This window comes from Mus musculus, chromosome 16 (assembly GCF_000001635.26).
Source record: "Mus musculus strain C57BL/6J chromosome 16, GRCm38.p6 C57BL/6J".
Taxonomy (NCBI): Eukaryota; Metazoa; Chordata; class Mammalia; order Rodentia; family Muridae; genus Mus; species Mus musculus.
In genome coordinates, this window is record NC_000082.6 from 19,384,423 (window position 1) to 19,406,366 (window position 21,944).

Here is a 21,944-nt window from a genome sequence, read left to right on the forward strand (position 1 = left end):
CCTTAGTAGTGAGAAGGTATGTGGAAACATATTGCATGAATGAATGCCCTACATCCTCATAGAGTTCTGAAGTAAATCAGACAACAGATGAGATGAGAACAGACATGTGTACAATTAGAGTATTCACAGGTCATAACCTAGAAAGACATTTAAAAAAAACACTGTACACCAGAAACAATATTAGTTGCTTTCTATTTATTTTATTTATAAAACATGGCAAGAAAAACTGAAAGCCCAGCAATTCAGTACATGTGAAGGCAACCAAAAATATAAATGTCAGAAAAGGAGATTTTCCCAAGTAAAATGATTTGACATAAATATGGTTGTACATTTCCCAGTCCTATAAACCCAGGTTTTTCTGATCTCAAGTAGCCTTTAAACACTGTTTTCCAAATTAATGACTACACACACAGTTCCAACACTATAGTCCTGAAGAATGTAAGTAGAGGTCCATGTTGCCTGTCACAGGGGCAAAAACAAGAGTTGAATCTTTCCACAACTTGAGAATCACTGTGGAATACTGGATAGAAGGACTGTAAGAGCTAAAGGCAATGGATTATTGTCAGCAAACTGTCTTCTGAAGAGTCCAGGCTTGGTATATGTACAGAATTGTGATAAGACCTGGGCAAGTTCAAGAAAGACAAAAATCACAGAATGGAGAAAAGAGGCACACAATCTCACCCAAGCAGCTATAATCAACTGATACTTGCCGAGAAAGGGTGATTTTCCTTATGAGTGTAGCCCCTGGAAATTCAATCACATGAAAATGGACAGCTATACATCCAACAGTGTGGAGGCTGTTCCAACTATCCTTGATAGATAAAATAAAATGTAAAAAGATGCAAAGCAGGGTAGGTGTGAGTAGTGAAGGGGGTGGATCTGAGAGCAGGTAGGAAAGGGATGAGTATGATCAAAACATGTTCTAAGAAATTCTCAAAGAACTAATTTAAATAAAAAGAAAAAAATTAATGAATCTAAATGATTAAGAAATAAATAGTTAACAGAAACAAACTCCATGTTTGCTGTTGTTGTTGACTTTGTTTTATTTTGGCATTACTTTGACATTTTTGTATTTTTTATTTGTTTATTGTTATTTTGTTTTGTTTTGATTTTTTTTTGTTGTGGAATTTTTTAAAAGAGAGATAAAGATCATAAAGTTGGTTTGGTGGGAGGTAGTAAGGCTCTGGAAAGAGTTGAAGAAAGGGAACGACATGACCAAAATATATTGTATTTTAAAAATCAAATATATAAAAGATAAAACTATTAGAAGGTTAATATATTCTTTTTAAAAGATGTGCAAGTTAAAACAAGAGCAAACATGGATAAAACTTCCTTGACTGTAATGGTTCTATTGAAGTTATAAGGTCAAACTTCAGTATGCTGATGAAAACCTAAAGTCTAGTCTTGTTTATATCAATGAGGCTCTCCTAGGACATTGGTTTACTTTTTCTAACATTATGGAAGCATAGTTTGTTTATCAAAACACTATTTATTGGAATTATAAGATAATTTGTCTAAGTAATAGTTTTGATTCAACATTAATTCATGGCTAATAGATTATAACATTTCTGGCATAAAAGTACAGGATTAGATTTTAATTCATAATTTAATATGTATATATATTATAGACTTAAAGAATCCTTATGCTATTTGGGGATATCTGGATTTTAAGATATTTTACTTTTTCTGTGATTGTTTTGTCTACCAGTACCTATGCACACACATGCATGTACAGTGCCTGCAGAAACAAGAAGAGCATGGTGTGAAACCATGGAACTTTAGCTACCATATGAATGCTGAGAATTGAACCAGATCCTCTGAAAAAGTTGTAAGTTTAAATAACCATCTTTTTGACTTTTTGGCTTTTACAGCCCTCAGCTGCAACAGAGTTGGCACTGTCAGTACCTGCAGGGCCCACCGACAAATGTGAGGAAAATGAGAAGTCTGGGTGATGTTTCTTTCTCAAAATGCAAGGATGTGACTTCTCATGGTAGTGCCTGGAAAAACAAAACTAAGGACTGATCTTGTCCCTCCAAAGTGTTGCTACTCATTCATTTTCCAGATAGACAGACTTCCAGAAATTATTTAATATCCTCCTCACAGGAGATATGAGCCCCAGATAAAACCAGCAATACAGAGACAGACTGTTCTCTTTCTGATGGATACAAAACCTAATCATTTGGTAATAAAAGGGTCATTTACCAATGAATTGGAACTATACACAGAAAAAGCAAGCAAACAAACAAACCAGTTACATCCATCAGGATAACTACAAGGATGGATAGGTTGTCATTTCCATAGAAGTAATCAATGAAGCAAAATGGCTGCTGACAGGACCTCTGGGCAATAGGTACATCACACACTGGCCTGAGTTTTTGAACTATCTGCAGCAAAACAACTAAATATTTGTTCTCACTCTAGGTTTGACTTTCCGATTTTCTGTACTTGTGGCTCCATTTGGGAAGAGAAGGGACTTCTCAACTCCAACAAAAGGGACATTAAGCATTATATAAAATTATCTAGTATGCTGGGCACCACAGGTTCTTTCACATATGACAATTATGCACTTGTGACAATTATACACTGCAGCTCTAGACAATGATGATGAGTGCTCTCCTTGATTGGTATTTTAAGTTGCTCTCTTAGGTTTTGTACACATTTCTTATCTCTCTAATGCTTGTACCTCTGTCATCCTGACATTTTTTTTTCAACCTGAATTATAGATTTTTGTAATCTCTCTTCTAAAGCCTTTTCTATGTCTCAAATTTTTCATTTTGTTGTTCATTATGTTCCATAATTTCCTGTGTTCTCTGTGCAAAGTTCTGCTTCTTTTTTCCTTATATTGTAATGCTGATATTTTGTTGTCTATCTTATTTTTGTTGATTAATTTTAATAAACTATCCTCCAGGCTTTACTTCCTAACAGATTTTTTCTCCCTATGCTATTCAGTTTTGTCTATAAAATTATGCATCCTTAGTTCTAATGACTTCTCCAGGCCCTGGCTCAAATTTTCAACTTTCTCTCTCTGCTGTTCAGTCTGATCTGTAAAATTAGGTATCTTTTGTTCTAATGCCCTCTTTAGCTCCTGTCTCCTACCTTCATTTTCTTTTCTCTGCTGCTACAAAATCATATACCTTTAGTTATAGTGTTTTCTCCAGACTCTTTTGCCAAGTCTTACATTTTTCTTTCTGCTGTTCATTTTTATTTATAAAATTCTGTGTCCAGTTTTCTCAAGACTTCTCTAGGTCATGTCTCAAATTTTCAATTTTTCTCTCTAATGTTCACCTTTTTTTTTTTGAAAATTCTGTACCTTTTGCTCAACTCTTTGTATCTAAATTTTAACCTTTTCCTCTTCCTGTCTCCCAGACATCTCAACAGTCTCCATACTCTGATTTATAGTTTTATGTATTTTCCCCTTTACTGCCTTAACATTGCTCTCTTTCTTCTTCATAAAATATTTCCATGCCTTTTCTAAGGCTCTTTACCTTTTTCCTAAGGTCCTAGGTTTTGAAAAACCATAGCAATCCAATATGCTTCTTATGATAAGAATAAGGCTTAACACTGCAATAACGATAATCAGCATGGTGTCCTTTTCCTCTAAATCCATCCCTTTGAACAGTACAAAAGAGCATCATATAAAACCCAAAACGTATTTATTGTGTTTCTCATCTTCTTGTATCTACTTCTTTTCAAAATTTATCAATTTGTAACTTTTATTACCTGATCCAGAGTTTCCTGTACCTTTTTCTCCCTCTAGTGTTCAATTCAGAACATTGCCGTCCTTTCTGATTTATTCATTGTGAGACTCTGACTATAGAAAAAACACAGATTCTGTATTCCTAAGATGTTACTATCTTTGTCTGTTATGCCTGGGTGTGGAACTGGTCTTCTGCCAGTAGCACATGCCCAGATCCCAAGTGGCCCTCAGAGCAAATAGGTGGGAGACCAGGGTCTGGCTGTCCTCTGTCATGTTTAAATGTGAGAACTCAGCAATACCTCTCCTGGGCATATATCCAGAAGAAGCCCCAACTGGTAAGAAGGACACATGCTCCACTATGTTCATAGCAGCCTTATTTATAATAGCCAGAAACTGGAAAGAACCCAGATGCCCCTCAACAGAGGAATGGATACAGAAAATGTGGTACATCTACACAATGGAGTACTACTCAGCTATTAAAAAGAATGAATTTATGAAATTCCTAGCCAAATGGATGGACCTGGAGAGCATCATCCTGAGTGAGGTAACACAATCACAAAGGAACTCACACAATATGTACTCACTGATAAGTGGATACTAGCCCAAAACCTAGGATACCCACGATATAAGATACAATTTCCTAAACACATGAAACTCAAGAAAAATGAAGACTGAAGTGTGGACACTATGCCCCTCCTTAGAAGTGGGAACAAAACACCCATGGAAGGAGTTACAGAAACAAAGTTTGGAGCTGAGATGAAAGGATGGACCATGTAGAGACTGCCATATCCAGGGATCCACCCCATAATCAGCATCCAAACGCTGACACCATTGCATATACTAGCAAGATTTTATCGAAAGGACCCAGATGTAGCTGTCTCTTGTGAGACTATGCCGGGGCCTAGCAAACACAGAAGTGGATGCTCACAGTCAGCTAATGGATGGATCACAGGGCTCCCAATGGAGGAGCTAGAGAAAGTACCCAAGGAGCTAAAGGGATCTTCAACCCTATAGGTGGAACAACATTATGAACTAACCAGTACCCCTGAGCTCTTGACTCTAGCTGCATATGTATCAAAAGATGGCCTAGTCGGCCATCACTGGAAAGAGAGGCCCATTGGACACGCAGACTTTGTGTGCCCCGGTACAGGGGAACGCCAGGGCCAAAGGGGGGGAGTGGGTGGGTAGGGGAGTGGGGGTGGGTGGGTAAGGGGGACTTTTGGTATAGCATTGGAAATGTAAATGAGCTAAATACCTAATAAAAAATGGAAAAAAAAAATAAATGTGAGAACTCGGGAAAGCTAACCTGGAAAATGCTACTTGGGCAGAGATGCCCAGATCAGATTACTGTGCCAGTGAGAAGGTATTGGAAAGCTACCTGCTGTTTTTTCAGCTGTGGATCTTTATCTGTGAAGCATCTTGCTCAGCAGTACCCCCAGGGACCCTAGTCTTTTCTCTGAGACGCAGAAACCCCAACAGAGTTTTGGCATTGACTGCTTCCCAGTTCTGTGCTGGGGTGCTACCTTTAATCACAGTGGTTTCCTTGGGGCATAAGCACCGGGAAGGGTGCCTCTAAGTTAGCTTTGTGTAAACCCTTTAGACTCTAACTCAGCATTTGACAGTCACCCTGCTGCAGCTTTAGAGTGCTGTCCTAGTTGTTTATATTCAGGGAGAAGAATTTTATCTTAGGTTAATTTGCTTCTAAACTCCATTGAGTGCCAGTGTAGTAGGAATTTATAATGCTAATAAACTCATACAAAAGACACAATCCAGGCATTTTACTTATAAGACATATACCTAAATTGGACAAATCTAGAACTATACTAATTCCCCAACCATAAATCCCCTTGTTACTTGCTGTTTCTCCTGGCTACATGGTTCTGGTCCATGGTAGCTTCCTCTTTCTCTGTCTTCCTCTGCCCTCCTCTTTCAACCTGCAACCCCTCTATCAAACCCCTGACTGGTCTTTCTTCTTCCACTGTCAAATCACATGCTCTAGCCTTTTATTGGCCACTTGAATTGGAGCAAAGGTTCACAACTCATCACTTGAATACATGAGGATTTGGTAACTGGGGACAACCACATTTTGGGGAACTAGTATTTAGCATTAGACTACAAGCAGGATCAGAACAACCCACTGCAGTAAAACTAGAAAATCCCAAATATTCATTCACCAGATGACCTGTTTCACATCCTATTCATTCCTATCCCCACAGGAAACCACATAACTCACTCTATTTGACCTAGCTTGATAACCTAATTCAAGAATCAACAAATGGGACCTCATAAAATTGCAAAGCTTCTGTAAGGCAAAAGACACTGTCAATAAAACAAAACGGCCACCAACAGATTGGGAAAGGATCTTTACCAATCCTAAATCTGACATGGGACTAATATCCAATATATATAAAGAACTCAAGAAGATGGACTCCAGAAAAATCAAATAATCCCATTAAAAAATGGGGCACAGAGCTAAACAAAGAATTCTCAACTGAGGAATACCGAATGGCCTGAAAAAAATGTTCAACATCCTTAATCCTCAGGGAAATGTGAATCAAAACAACCCTGAGATTCCTCCTCACACCAGTCAGAATGGCTAAGATTCAAAATTCAGGTGACAGCAGATGCTGGCAAGGATGTGGAAAAACAGGAACATTCCTCCATTTCTGGTGGGATTGAAAGCTGGTACAACCACTCTGGAAATCAGTCTGGTAGTTTCTCAGAAAATAGGACATAGTACTACCGGAAGATCCAGAAATTCCTCTCCCGGGCATATATCCAGATGTTCCAACTGGTAATAAGAACACATGATGCACTATGTTCATAGCAGCCTTATTTATAATAGCCAGTAGCTGGAAAGAACCCAGATGTCCCTCAACAGAAGAATGAATACAGAAAATGTGGTACATTTACACAATGAAGTACTACTCAGCTATTAAAAACAACGAATTGATGAAATTCTTAGGCAAATGGATGCATCTGTAGGAGATCATCCTGTGTGAGGTAACCCAATCACAAAAGAACTCATATGATATGCACTCACTGATAAGTGGATATTAACCGAGAAACTTAGAATACCCAAGATACAATTTGCAAAACATAAGAAAGTCCAGAAGAAAGAAGAACAAACTGTGGATACTTCACTCTTTCTTAGAATGGGGAACAAAATACCTATGGAAGGAGTTACAGAGACAAAGTTCAGAGCTGAGATGGAAGGAAGGACCATCCAGAGACTGCCCCACCCAGGGATCCATCCCATATACAACTACCAAACTCAGACACTATTGCATATACTAGAAAGATTTTGCTGACAGAGCCCTGATATAGCTGTTTCTTGGGAGGCTATGCCAGTGCCTGGCAAATACAGAAGTGGATGCTCACAGTCATCTATTGGATGGAATACAGGGCTCCTAATGAAGGAGCTAGAGAAATACCCAAGAAGCTAAAGGGGTCTGCAACCCTATAGGAGGAACAACAATATGAACTAACCAGTACACCCGAGAGTTGCATATGTAGCAGAAGATGGCCTAGTCGGCCATCAATGGGAGGAAGGCCCTTGGTCTTGTGAAGATCATATGCCCCAGTACAGGGGAATGCCAGGGCCAGGAAGCAGGAGTGGGTGGGTTGGAGAGCATGGCGGTGGGGGGGGGGGGGAGTGTATAGGGAGCATAGTGGGGGGAGTGTATAGGGAGCTTTGGGGATAGCATTTGAAATGTAAATGAAGAAAATGTCTACTAAAAAAAAGAAATTCAGGTGTCCCACATGTACTCTTTCAGGTAACTTTTGAAGCTGGAAGCAAAACACATCATGCTTAGTGAAGTCTTCAAAGATCTGAGAATGCTCATTCTATCCATTCATTTCACCTATACCTTTTTCTGGGTTCTTTTACCCCATCACTCTTTTTATACCCTGTTAGGTATATTTACATCCATGGTCCTATATAAAGAACACTCCTTCTCAGGTACATGATCATTTAATATTCATTTATTTAGAGTTGTAAGTAAGCTCATTGTGAACACACAGGAAGCATAACTTTCTTTCTTCTTCCAATATTTATAGTATCACCTAACATCAAATATTTGTGATCTGGCCTGTATCATCCACTGGTACTGCTCTAGAGCTGTGTCCTCGAGGCCACCACTATGTTTGCTGGACCTAATGTAGAAATGAGCATCCAATTGATCAGCAACTACAAGTGTGGTAGTTGTTGCTTCATTCTGAGCAGAACAGTTATGTGAAGCTTGGGTGAGAAACAAAATGATGGCCCCTGTGCTTTCCACCCTTTATAGCTACTCATAATGATCGTTGACATGTTCATTGTGGCCTATACAGCACTGTGCTATCATTGATATAAATTTTCTGGAATATTTTGTGCTTCTGAAAATATCACTGTTGGGAACTAATAAGGGGACCCTGGGGAAGAGGGGGAAGGGAAAAACCCACACCCCACCTGAGTTATGTATTCTCTGGTCTGTCAGGCATGGGAGGGCTGCTATCTACCTGCTATGCTCATCCCTGGGTGGGCATCCTCTGACCCACTCTTCGGGGGTGGCAAGGGGCAGCCCTACCTGGGATTCACGGAGCTACTTTGCTAAAGCCACCCGGGGTTATGGGAGAGAGGGATGAGGGAAGAGGTTCCCAACACCTGCGAGAGTGAGCACAGCCTTGATGAGCAGAGACTGTTTATGGTTTTAGAGCTTTATTATAGAAAGACAGGGAGAAAGATAGAGAGAGACAGAGACAGAGAGAGACAGAGACAGAGACAGAGAGAGAGAGACACAGAGAGAGACAGAGAGAGAGAGGAAAATCTAGAGAGAAAGAGAGTAAGAGGGAGAGAGAAGAGAAGAAAGGAGAGGAGAGGAAGACAAAGAGAGCAGAGAGGGCGAGAGCAAGAGGGAGACAAGTCAGAGAGCAAGCAGGGGCTGAACAGCCCTGTTTAAAGTATGCTGTCTTATTTTATTGTTGTTAGGTAACTAGGGAGGAGTTTAGCCTGAAGGTCAGAAGCTTGGGCCATTGCCTACATGACTTCTAGCCATGCTTCTCTTGTGGGGGCTGTGGGGGGGGGGGCGGTAACTTAGGCAGGAGCCAGAGTTCCAGGAGCATAAGGGAACTCCTACCATGTCATGTAGGTGAATTATCACCCTTTTTGGGGTTCAGACCTCAGCTCAACTGGAGACCAGCCTGCAATTCCCTACATCTTACCTCAATATATTCTACACATCTCCCAACATGGACATGGAGACCCATATGTGATGCACTTTCATTTCTTGCCAAGGTGTCATTTTCCCTCTTGGAGGGTCATCTTTGCTAAGGGTCCTTTCCTGTGAAGGAGATAGGCTCTGGGCTCTGGAAGATCTTAGGTGCTAGAATCATAAAAAATAATAATAATAATAAAAGAATTACTGGAATTCCCATGAATACATTGGGGTTTGCATTGAATCTGGTAATTGCTTGTGCTAGGGTGGCTGGTTTAATTCCAATCCTATTGATCCAGAAGAATAGAATATCTCTCAATCTTCTAATATCTTCTTGAATTTCATCCATCAAAAATATAAAGTTTTTACTATACAAGTGTTTTACTTCCTTGATTAGAGTTACCCAAGATATTTTATATTATTTGAAGCTATTGTATCCACTTACTGTACTGAAAGTGTTTACCAACTGTAGGTGTTCTTTGATGGCACTGTTAGAATCACTTGTGTACACTATTTTATCATCTGCAAATAACAATACATTGACTTCTTCCTTTCTTATTTCTATCTTCCTGATCTCTTTCAGTTGTCTTACAGCTGTAGCTAAGACTTCAAGTTCTATATTGGATATGGAGAAAATAGACAATCTTGTTTTTTTCCTAATTTTAATGGAACTTGAGTTTGTTTCTCTCCTTTAAGTTGATGTTGGCTATCATTTTTATGTAAACTGCCTTTTTTTATTGTGGTAGGTTTCTTTTTATTCTTAATCTCTTGAAACTTTTATCATTAAAAGGCTTGAATCATATCAAATGGCTTTTACACTTCTAATGAGATGTTCACATCGTTTTTGCCTTTTATTCTGTCGATATGATGAAATACAGTCATTGATTTATGTGTTGTAACATCTCAGCATCTCTGAGATAAACACTATTTGACCACAATGAATGATATACTTTGTTTATTCTTGTTTTCAGTTCACAACAACTTCATTGAGAGATTTTGATTTTTTTTTTTTTTTTTAAGGAAAATTGGTTTTTAATTCTCTTTCTTTTGTTGGATCTTTAAGGTTTGGGTAACATGGTAACTGTGCCCTGTAAAATAAGTTGGATAATGGTCCTTCAATTTCTTAACTGTGGAATAATTTGAGAAGCATTGGCATTAACTATTATTTGAAAATCTGGTAGAACTCAGTGAAAACCACTTGATCCTGAGCTTTTATTGGTTGTGTGATGTTGTTGAGTGACTAGCTTGTTTGGTAGGGGTTATATCTTTGTTTATGTTGCTTATTGGATCTCGAATTAACTTTCGTAAGGGAAATATATTGAGAAAAGTGTCAATTTCTTTCAGATTTCTCAATATGGTGATATGCAAGTTTTTAAAATATGTCTTTAAGATTGTCTGGATTTCCTTGGTGTCTTTCCTTTTCCTTTCTGCTTTGGCTAATTTGAATATTCTTTCTCTACCTTTTAGCTGGTTTGGGTGGGGTTTGTCTATCTTGATGATTTTCTCAAAGAATCAGTTATTTGCTTCATTGAGTCTTTGTATTATATGCTGTTTCTACTGTACCAATTTCAACCCTGAGTTTGATGACATCTTGACGTCTAGTCTTGTTGGATGTCTTTTTTGTTCTAGAGTCTTATGTTTGTTGTTAAGTTGCTAGTATGAGATGAGATCTTTCCTTTAAAAAAATGTAGTCACCCAGTACTATGAACCCTTAGCAACACTTTCATTATGTCCCGTACTTTGATACCGTGTATTCATTTTCATTGAATTCTGGAAAGTATTTCATTTCCTTTTTCTTTTTTCTTTTTTGCCGAGTTGATGCACTGCAAGGGTTGTTTTTATTCACAAATCTTACTTGAGTATTTATTCCTGTCTTCACTTATTTTCATTCAATAGAGAGTTCTTCAGTTTCTGATTTGTAAGCTTTCCGTTGCTTCCGTTGTTTTTGATATCCAGCTTTAATTCATGGTGCAGTGATATGGTTCAGGGGAGTTATTTTCATTTTCTTGTGGAAACGTTCTTTGAGTGTGCAGCTTATTTTGGAAAAAAAATGTCTTTAGGTACATGTATATTCTTTTTTGTTTGCATTGCATTGTCTACAAAGATCTGTGAGATACATTTGGTTTATAATGTCTGTTAGCTTCAGCATTTCTGATTAGTTGTTGTTGTTTAGATTACCTATTCATTGGTCTCCCATATCAGTGTGTGAGCACCAATATGTAATTCAGATTATAGTAGTATTTCATTTGCCAAGGTGGGTGTGATTGTGTTTGGGGCATATATATAAAGAATTGAAATGCCTTCTTGGTAGATTTTTACCATTGATGAATATTTATTGTTCTTCCCTATTACTTTTTATTAATTTACATTTGATGTCTGTTTTGGTAGATATTAAAATGGTTATACCAGCATACATGTTAGGTGCATTTTCATGAAATATCTTTTCCCAAAACTTTATGCTGAATTGCTGTCTATTTTTTAACATATTTTTACTAGATATTTTCTTCATTAACAATTCAAATGCTATCCCAAAAGTCCCTTATAACCTGCCCCCACCACCCTGTTCTCCAACCAACTCACTCCCACTTCTTGGCCCTAGTGTTTCCCTGTACTGGAGCATATAAAGTTTGCAAGACCAAGGGGCCTCTCTTCCCAATGATGGCCTACTAGGCCATCTTCTACTACATATGCAGGTAGAGACATGAGCTCTGAGGGTACTGGTTAGTACATATTGCTGTTCGACCTATGGGGTTGCAAACCCCTTCAGCTCCTTGGGTACTTCCTCTAGCTCCTCCACTGGGGGGCCCCGTGTTCCATTCAATAGCTGTCTGTGAGCATCCACTTCTGTATTTGTCAGGCACTGGCATAGCCTCACAGGAGACAGCTATATCAGGGTCCTTTCAGCAAATTCTTGCTGGCATATGCAATAGTGTCTGCATTTGGTGGCTGATTATGGGATGGATCCACAGGTGGGATAGTCTCTGGATGGTCCTCCCTTTCATCTCAGCTCCAAATTTGTCTCTGTAATTCCTTCCAGGGGTGTTTTGTTCCCAATTCTATTAAGGGACAAAGTGTTGACACTTTGGTCTCCTTTCTTCTTGAGTTTCGTGTGATTTGCAAATTGTATCTTGACTATTCTAAGTTACAGGGCCAATATCCACTTATCAGTGAGTGCATATTATGTGAGTTCTTTTGTGATTGGGTTACCTCACTCAAGATGATACAATCCAGATCCATCCATTTGCCTACGAATTTCATAAAATCATTGTTTTTAATTGCTGGGTAGTACTCCATTGAGTAAATGTACCACATTTTCTTATCCATTCCTCTTTTGAGGGACATCTGGGCTCTTTCCAGCTTCTGGCTATTATAAATAAGGCTGCTATAAACATAGTGCATCATGTGTTCTTATTACCAGTTGGAACATCTTCTGGATATATGCCCAGGACAGGTATTGCTGGATCCTCTGGTAGTACTATGTCCAATTTTCTGAAGAACCGCTAGACTGATTTCCGGAGTGGTTGTACAAGCTTCCAATCCCACCAACAATGGAGGAGTGTTCCTCTTTCTCCACATCCTCGCCAGCATCTGCTGTCACCTGAATTTTTGATCTTAGCCATTCTGACTGGTGTGAGGTGGAATTCAGGGTTGTTTTGATTTGCATTTCCCTGATGATTAAGGATGTTGAACATTTTTTCCAGGTACTTCTCAGTCATTCGGTATTCCTCTGTTGAGAATACTTTGGTTAGCTCTGTGCCCCATTTTTTAATGGATTTATTTGATTTTCTGGGGTCCATCTTCTTGAGTTCTTTATATATATTGGATATTAGTCCCCTATCTGATTTAGGATTGGTAAATAAACTTTCCCAATCTGTTGGTGGTCTTTTTGTCTTATTGACAGTGTTTTTTGCCTTACAGAAGTTTTGCAATTTTATGAGGTCCCATTTGTCTATTCTCAGTCTTACAGCACCAGCCATTGCTGTTCTATTCAGGAATTTTTCCCCTGTGCCCATATCTTCAAGGCTTTTCCTCACTTTCTCCTCTATAACTTTCAGTGTCTCTGGTTTCATGTGGAATTCCTTGATCCACTTAAACTTGACCATAGTACAAGGAGATAAGAATGGATCAATTCACATTCTTCTACATGATAACTGCCAGTTGTGCCAGCACCATTTGTTGAAAATGCTTTTTTTTACCCCCACTGGATGGTTTTAGCTCCCTTGTCAAAGATCAAGTGACTATAGGTGTGTGGGTTCATTTCTCAGTCTTTAACTCTATTTCATTTTCTGTCACTATACCAGTACGATGCAGTTTTTATTAAAATTGCTCTGTAGCACAGCTTTAGGTCAGGCATGGTGATTCCACCAGAGGTTCTTTTATCCTTGAGAAGACTTTTTGCAATCCTAGGTTTTTTGTTATTCCAGATGAATTTGCAAATTGCTCCTTCTAATTCGTTAAAGAATTGAGTTGGAATTTTGATGGGGATTGCATTGAATCTGTAGATTGCTTTTGGCAAGATAGCCATTTTTACAATGTTTATCCTGCCAATCCTTGAGAATTGAAGTTTGTATCATACAGATCTTTCACCTCCTTAGTTAGAGTCACGCCAAGATATTTTATATTATTTGAAACTATTGAGAAGGGTGTTGTTTCCCTAATTTCTTTCTCAGCCTGTTTATTCTTTGTATAGAGAAAGGCCATTGACTTGTTTGAGTTTATTTTATATCCAGCTACTTCACCGAAGCTGTTTATTAGGTTTAGGAGTTCTCTGGTAGAATTTTTTTTTTCCATTTTTTATTAGGTATTTAACTCATTTACATTTCCAATGCTATACCAAAAGTCCCCCATATCCACCCACCCCCACTCCCCTGCCCACCCACTCCCCCTTTTTGGCCCTGGAATTCCCCTGTACTGGGGCATATAAAGTTTGCAAGTCCAATGGGCCTCTCTTTCCAGTGATGGCCGACTAGGCCATCTTTTGATATATATGCAGCTAGAGTCAAGAGCTCAGGGGTACTGGTTAGCTCATAATGTTGTTCCACCTATAGGGTTGCAGATCCCTTTAGCTCCTTGGCTACTTTCTCTAGCTCCTCCATTGGGAGCCCTATGATCCATCCATTAGCTGACTGTGAGCATCCACTTCTGTGTTTGCTGGGCCCCGGCATAGTCTCACAAGAGACAGCTACATCTGGGTCCTTTCGATAAAATCTTGCTAGTGTATGCAATGGTGTCAGCGTTTGGATGCTGATTATGGGGTGGATCCCTCGCTATGGCAGTCTCTACATGGTCCATCCTTTCATCTCAGCTCCAAACTCTGTCTCTGTAACTCCTTCCATGGGTGTTTTGTTCCCAAATCTAAGGAGGGGCATAGTGTCCACACTTCAGTCTTCATTCTCCTTGAGTTTCATGTGTTTAGCAAATTATATCTTATATCTTGGGTATCCTAGGTTTGGGGCTAATATCCACTTATCAGTGAATACATATTGTGTGAGTTTCTTTGTGAATGTGTTACCTCACTCAGGATGATGCCCTCCAGGTCCATCCATTTGGCTAGGAATTTCATAAATTCATTCTTTTTAATAGCTGAGTAGTACTCCATTGTGTAGATGTACCACATTTTCTGTATCCATTCCTCTGTTGAGGGGCATCTAGGTTCTTTCCAGCTTCTGGCTATTATAAATAAGGCTGCTATGAACATAGTGGAGCATGTGTCCTTCTTACCTGTTGGGGCATCTTCTGGATATATGCCCAGGAGAGGTATTGCTAGATCCTCCGGTAGTACTATGTCCAGTTTTCTGAGGAACCGCCAGACTGATTTCCAGAGTGGTTGTACAAGCCTGCAATCCCACCAACAATGGAGGAGTGTTCCTCTTTCTCCACATCCTCGCCAGCATCTGCTGTCACCTGAATTTTTGATCTTAGCCATTCTGACTGGTGTGAGGTGGAATCTCAGGGTTGTTTTGATTTGCATTTCCCTGATGATTAAGGATGTTGAACATTTTTTCAAGTGCTTCTCTGCCATTCGGTATTCCTCAGGTGAGAATTCTTTGTTCAGTTCTGAGCCCCATTTTTTAATGGGGTTATTTGATTTTCTGAAGTCCACCTTCTTGAGTTCTTTATATATGTTGGATATTAGTCCCCTATCTGATTTAGGATAGGTAAAGATCCTTTCCCAATCTGTTGGTGGTCTTTTTGTCTTATTGACGGTGTCTTTTGCCTTGCAGAAACTTTGGAGTTTCATTAGGTCCCATTTGTCGATTCTCGATCTTACAGCACAAGCCATTGCTGTTCTGTTCAGGAATTTTTCCCCTGTGCCCATATCTTCAAGGCTTTTCTCCACTTTCTCCTCTATAAGTTTCAGTGTCTCTGGTTTTATGTGAAGTTCCTTGATCCACTTAGATTTGACCTTAGTACAAGGAGATAAGTATGGATCGATTCGCATTCTTCTACACGATAACAACCAGTTGTGCCAGCACCAATTGTTGAAAATGCTGTCTTTCTTCCACTGGATGGTTTTAGCTCCCTTGTCGAAGATCAAGTGACCATAGGTGTGTGGGTTCATTTCTGGATCTTCAATTCTATTCCATTGGTCTACTTGTCTGTCTCTATACCAGTACCATGCAGTTTTTATTACAATTGCTCTGTAGTAAAGCTTTAGGTCTGGCATGGTGATTCCGCCAGAAGTTCTTTTATCCTTGAGAAGACTTTTTGCTATCCTAGGTTTTTTGTTATTCCAGACAAATTTGCAAATTGCTCCTTCCAATTCGTTGAAGAATTGAGTTGGAATTTTGATGGGGATTGCATTGAATCTGTAGATTGCTTTTGGCAAGATAGCCATTTTTACAATGTTGATCCTGCCAATCCATGAGCATGGGAGATCTTTCCATCTTCTGAGATCTTCTTTAATTTCTTTCTTCAGAGATTTGAAGTTTTTATCATACAGATCTTTCATCTCCTTAGTTAGAGTCACGCCAAGATATTTTATATTATTTGTGACTATTGAGAAGGGTGTTGTTTCCCTAATTTCTTTCTCAGCCTGTTTATTCTTTGTATAGAGAAAGGCCATTGACTTGTTTGAGTTTATTTTATATCCAGCTACTTCACCGAAGCTGTTTATCAGGTTTAGGAGTTCTCTGGTAGAATTTTTAGGGTCACTTATATATACTATCATATCATCTGCAAAAAGTGATATTTTGACTTCCTCTTTTCCAATTTGTATCCCCTTGATCTCCTTTTGTTGTCGAATTGCTCTGGCTAATACTTCAAGTACTATGTTGAAAAGGTAGGGAGAAAGTGGGCAGCCTTGTCTAGTCCCTGATTTTAGTGGGATTGCTTCCAGCTTCTCTCCATTTACTTTGATGTTGGCTACCTGTTTGCTGTAGATTGCTTTTATCATGTTTAGGTATGGGCCTTGAATTCCTGATCTTTCCAAAACTTTTATCATGAATGGGTGTTGGATCTTGTCAAATGCTTTTTCTGCATCTAACGAGATGATCATGTGGTTTTTGTCTTTGAGTTTGTTTATATAATGGATTACATTGATGGATTTTCGTATATTAAACCATCCCTGCATCCCTGGAATAAAACCTACTTGGTCAGGATGGATGATTGCTTTAATGTGTTCTTGGATTCGGTTAGCGAGAATTTTATTGAGGATTTTTGCATCGATATTCATAAGAGAAATTGGTCTGAAGTTCTCTATCTTTGTTGGATCTTTCTGTGGTTTAGGTATCAGAGTAATAGTGGCTTCATAAAATGAGTTGGGTAGAGTACCTTCTACTTCTATTTTGTGAAATAGTTTGTGCAGAATTGGAATTAGATCTTCTTTGAAGGTCTGATAGAACTCTGCACTAAACCCATCTGGTCCTGGGCTTTTTTTGGTTGGGAGACTATTAATAACTGCTTCTATTTCTTTAGGTGATATGGGACTGTTTAGATGGTCAACTTGATCCTGATTCAACTTTGGTACCTGGTATCTGTCCAGAAATTTGTCCATTTCGTCCAGGTTTTCCAGTTTTGTTGAGTATAGCCTTTTGTAGAAGGATCTGATGGTGTTTTGGATTTCTTCAGGATCTGTTGTTATGTCTCCCTTTTCATTTCTGATTTTGTTAATTAGGATTTTGTCCCTGTGCCCTTTAGTGAGTCTAGCTAAGGGTTTATCTATCTTGTTGATTTTCTCAAAGAACCAACTCCTCGTTTGGTTAATTCTTTGAATAGTTCTTCTTGTTTCCACTTGGTTGATTTCACCCCTGAGCTTGATTATTTCCTGCCGTCTACTCCTCTTGGGTGAATTTGCTTCCTTTTTTTCTAGGGCTTTTAGATGTGTTGTCAAGCTGCTAGTATGTGCTGTCTCCCGTTTCTTCTTGGAGGCACTCAGCGCTATGAGTTTCCCTCTTAGAAATGCTTTCATTGTGTCCCATAGGTTTGGGTACGTTGTGGCTTCATTTTCATTAAACTCTAAAAAGTCTTTAATTTCTTTCTTTATTCCTTCCTTGACCAAGGTATCATTGAGAAGAGTGTTATTCAGTTTCCACGTGAATGTTGGCTTTCCATTATTTATGTTGTTATTGAAGATCAGTCTTAGGCCATGGTGGTCTGATAGGATACATGGGACAATTTCAATATTTTTGTATCTGTTGAGGCCTGTTTTGTGACCAATTATATGGTCAATTTTGGAGAAGGTCCCGTGAGGTGCTGAGAAGAAGGTATATCCTTTTGTTTTAGGATAAAATGTTCTGTAGATATCTGTCAGGTCCATTTGTTTCATAACTTCTGTTAGTTTCACTGTGTCCCTGTTTAGTTTCTGTTTCCACGATCTATCCATTGATGAAAGTGGTGTGTTGAAGTCTCCCACTATTATTGTGTGAGGTGCAACGTGTGCTTTGAGCTTTACTAAGGTGTCTTTAATGAATGTGGCTGCCCTTGCATTTGGAGCGTAGATGTTCAGAATTGAGAGTTCCTCTTGGAGGATTTTACCTTTGATGAGTATGAAGTGTCCCTCCTTGTCTTTTTTGATAACTTTGGGTTGGAAGTCGATTTTATCCAATATTAGAATGGCTACTCCAGCTTGTTTCTTCAGACCATTTGCTTGGAAAATTGTTTTCCATCCTTTCACTCTGAGGTAGTGTCTGTCTTTTTCCCTGAGATGGGTTTCCTGTAAGCAGCAGAATGTTGGGTCCTGTTTGTGTAGCCAGTCTGTTAGTCTATGTCTTTTTATTGGGGAATTGAGTCCATTGATATTAAGAGATATTAAGGAAAAGTAATTGTTGCTTCCTTTTATTTTTGTTGTTAGAGTTGGCATTCTGTTCTTGTGGCTGTCTTCTTTTTGGTTTGTTGAGGGATCATGTTTTCTTTATTGTTTCTACTTCCCTTTTTATATCTTCAATGGTTTTGTTCAATTCCATCAGCTGTTTGGTAGTGTTTTCCTGTAACTCTCTAAGGCATTTTTGTGTTTTCTCTTTAAAGGCTTCTAGCTGTTTACCTATGTTTTCCTGTATTTCCTTCTTAAAGTCCTCCATCATCCTCATGAGAAGTGACTTTAGATCCATGTCTTGCTTTTCTGGTTTTATGGTGTATCCAGGATTGCTATAGTGGGAGAGTTTAGTTGTGATGACTCCATGTAACCTTGGTTTCTGTTTCTTCTGTTCTTATGCTTGCCTCCTGCCATCTGATTTTCTCAAGTGATAGTTGCCCTCAATATATCTGATTGGAGCCTGTCCTTCCTATAATCCCAGTTGATTCAGGACTCCTCACAGTCCAGCTTTCCCTGTGATCCTTTGATTGTAGGCTCCTGTGAACCTGAGATTCTGGGTGTATCAGAGTTCTTGGCAGTCAAGCTCCGTTGAGACTCTGAAATTCTTGTGTGACCCAGCTCCTGTTATCCTGGGATCCTGTTGTCCTAAGATCCTGGGTGTGTTACAGTACCTGAAAGTGGTGTCCCCTTTGAGGACCATGGAGCTGTCTGGTTTGTTTGAAACCAAGGTGAACCAGAACTGATCAAAAGGAACCCGAACCTCTGGTCAGAAAGGTCTTTGGTGTCCTCGTTCCTGCTGTCACAGGCCTGTCACAATTGGACTGGAACTGACGTGTTCCACTCACCAGTGATCCTAAGATCACGTGGAGAGTCCTCTGGGGACTGTGGGGGTGTCTACCGATTCCGTGCCCAAGGTGACCCAGTGCTAGTGCCGACCGGAAGGGACTTGTATCTCTGGTCAGGCTGGTGTTCTGCTTCCCTACTGCTGTCTCAGGTCCCTCGAGATTGAATTGGAGTAGATGTTGTGTTCCACTCATCAGTGATCCTAAGATCGGGTGGAGAGTCCTCTGGGAAATGTGGGGGTGTCTGCCATTTCCACGCCCCTCAAGTTCCTTTAATCAGGTAATCAAGTACCACTAATTTCCTTCTTGATAATATACCATGGACAATATCCAGCATTGTTTCCAGAAGTCAGCATTATGTGAGAATTTACTAAAATAAAAGAATTCACTTCAGATTAAGTGTTGGAGGAACCATGCTGCTTATATACAATAGGACTTGTTTATGGCCTAGGGTGCTCTACATTAGAAAAGAACTCATATTACATTGGGATGGAAAGCCTCATGTGTTAGATGGCAGTCTGAGAAGAAGCATACATCAGAAATGATACTATTCTACTACATTCTTGAGTAAAGTGAACAATACCCTAGTCCCCTCTTACTCGAAACCCACCTCTCCAAGGCAGTATTGTTGAAGTACTGTGGAACAATACTGACCTTACTCTAGGAACCATTTTGGAATTGTTAATCACAGGATAACACACATTAACAATGCCTAGTAGAGCTCTAGAAATCTTAGAAATTATCATGGCCTCAAATGTCTTCCTTATTTCATTCCATTGTTGCTTTTACTTACAAGTCCTCATTCTAACAGGTGTTCACATCATTTTGTGTTCTTTGAACACACTACAGTTGCTATTTTGAGTTATCTGTATAGCTTCTAAATAGCTTTATTTAGAGAACATTATTATATGAGTAATAATTTTTAGGGGAAACATGTTGGACTTTTGTATAATTTTGGAGAAAGGAACTTATCTTGAGTTAGGTGGTTGGTTGTACCATTTTGTATGGATACCTTTCCCACTTTTGTTCAGTAATCATTAAGATCACCACTTGTTGCTACTATAACTTTGCATGTTTTAGATGAGCTGCACAGTACTTGATTTCAGTCTTGGAGCCATTCAGCAGTGATGTGCTATTGTCATATCTAAAGGGATTCTAGCTTAGCTGCAGTCAAGTTTAACTTCTGGCCACATAATGAAACCCTCTCTACAGCTAATAATTCCTCATTGTAATTCATCATAATTCAAAGTTCAATCAACAGAGATCAGTATGTAGAGGTTGCCAGTAAGACACACAGGCATTCAGCAAAATTTTCAGTAGAATTCCACTGAATTAGAGTAAAGGAAAGCTAATTTGGAGTATACCTGGAATCATGCACAGTGCTATCTGTGAATTATACAAATTGTTCAGTTGCAGATACTCATGGTGTTGCAGGTTGAGGTGGTAGTATATGATAGATCCAAAATATGTAACAGAATATAGATCCTCAGAAGTGGGAGGTCACATGATCTTGGGGTGGTGATGGGGTACTACTTGTCAGAAGCAAAAACAGTTTTGAGCATAGATCCTCAGGTGACAAATGAAGGAAACTATGGATCACAGGGTATGAAGCCGTGGTGCTTATGAGGAATAAAAATGATTTGCATACAGATCATAGGTGGTGGTGACTTTGGGTTCTATTTTTGTAATTTTCAAGACAAAGTCTCACCTTATATTCCAAGCTGAACTAGGACTCACTATGTAGAATTGTCTTATATGTGTATATATGCAAAGTCATGGGTAATGCTACTGTTTTGGCCTAAGTGATAAGATTATAGTCATAAGCTGTATAAACTTTTAAGTTTATTTTTAAAGATAATCAGAGAAATTAGTAATGTATAATCAACCTTCAAATTATATGTTGATCCATTAAAACAAAGCATTGAAGAATTTTAAACGATTTTTAGATGATTGAGCAGTGTCAGTCATTTGTACTTTAAAGTATTTCATCACATTTGCACAAGTTGAAGTTTTCACCTACTGAAAAGGGTTTTGCTGATGTGGCTCTGTATGATGCCTTGTTAGCCTTGAAGAAAGAACACTAAAGTGTCACCCATACTTGATAGCACTATTACCATGATTATATTTTTTTGAAAAAAATCAGAACAAAATTTGGTTGATCTCAACTAATCTAAATAGAGAGGTCTCCTCATTCTGTCTGAACCTAGCTACTCTTCAAGATTTAAATGAAGACCATGGCATAACATGAGGACAAGATCAAAACCCTGCTAACCTTGAAGATATAAATACCCAAGAGCCATTTAACTGCACAGAAATTTAATTATTTCAAGAATTATGTAAGTATAGACAACCATGGGCTTCACATGAGCTGCATCCTTAGCAAATGTCTAGATTTAGCTTCCTCATATTCTGCTGGACGTAGCCAGACCCCAACAGACAGCTTTAGGTAGAACAATTGTATTTACGTTGGTTTGTAGCGATTTTTTCTCCTAGAAACATTAGAATCTTGTTACATAAATTTGCTTTCATAATAGTTAAGAAAAACAGATTTTAGTAAATATAGATTTCTCTATTAAAATATTTCACATTATGAATTACACATTTAATCAAAATGATTAATATGTAACTGCAGTTCATAACAAGACAGAGAAAATGCGTTATAAATCTTATACTCAAATGATTCTTATTAACTTTTCACTCTCATGTGTAGGATATCATTTTCTGCACAATAACAAAATAAATGAAAATTCCTCATTCTTCAGTATTGTGTAGAATAATACACATGGCATGTCTATGCTTCAATCTGGTATATTTCTTTTGTCATCTGAGTACTATTTTCATTTATTTTTATTATTAGAATTGAATACTAATCTAAGATTTTGTAGTTTCATTTAGCCAAAGGACTACAAGTCCTTACAAGTCCAAACCAAATTGGACTCAATGGAAGAAACTCTTAA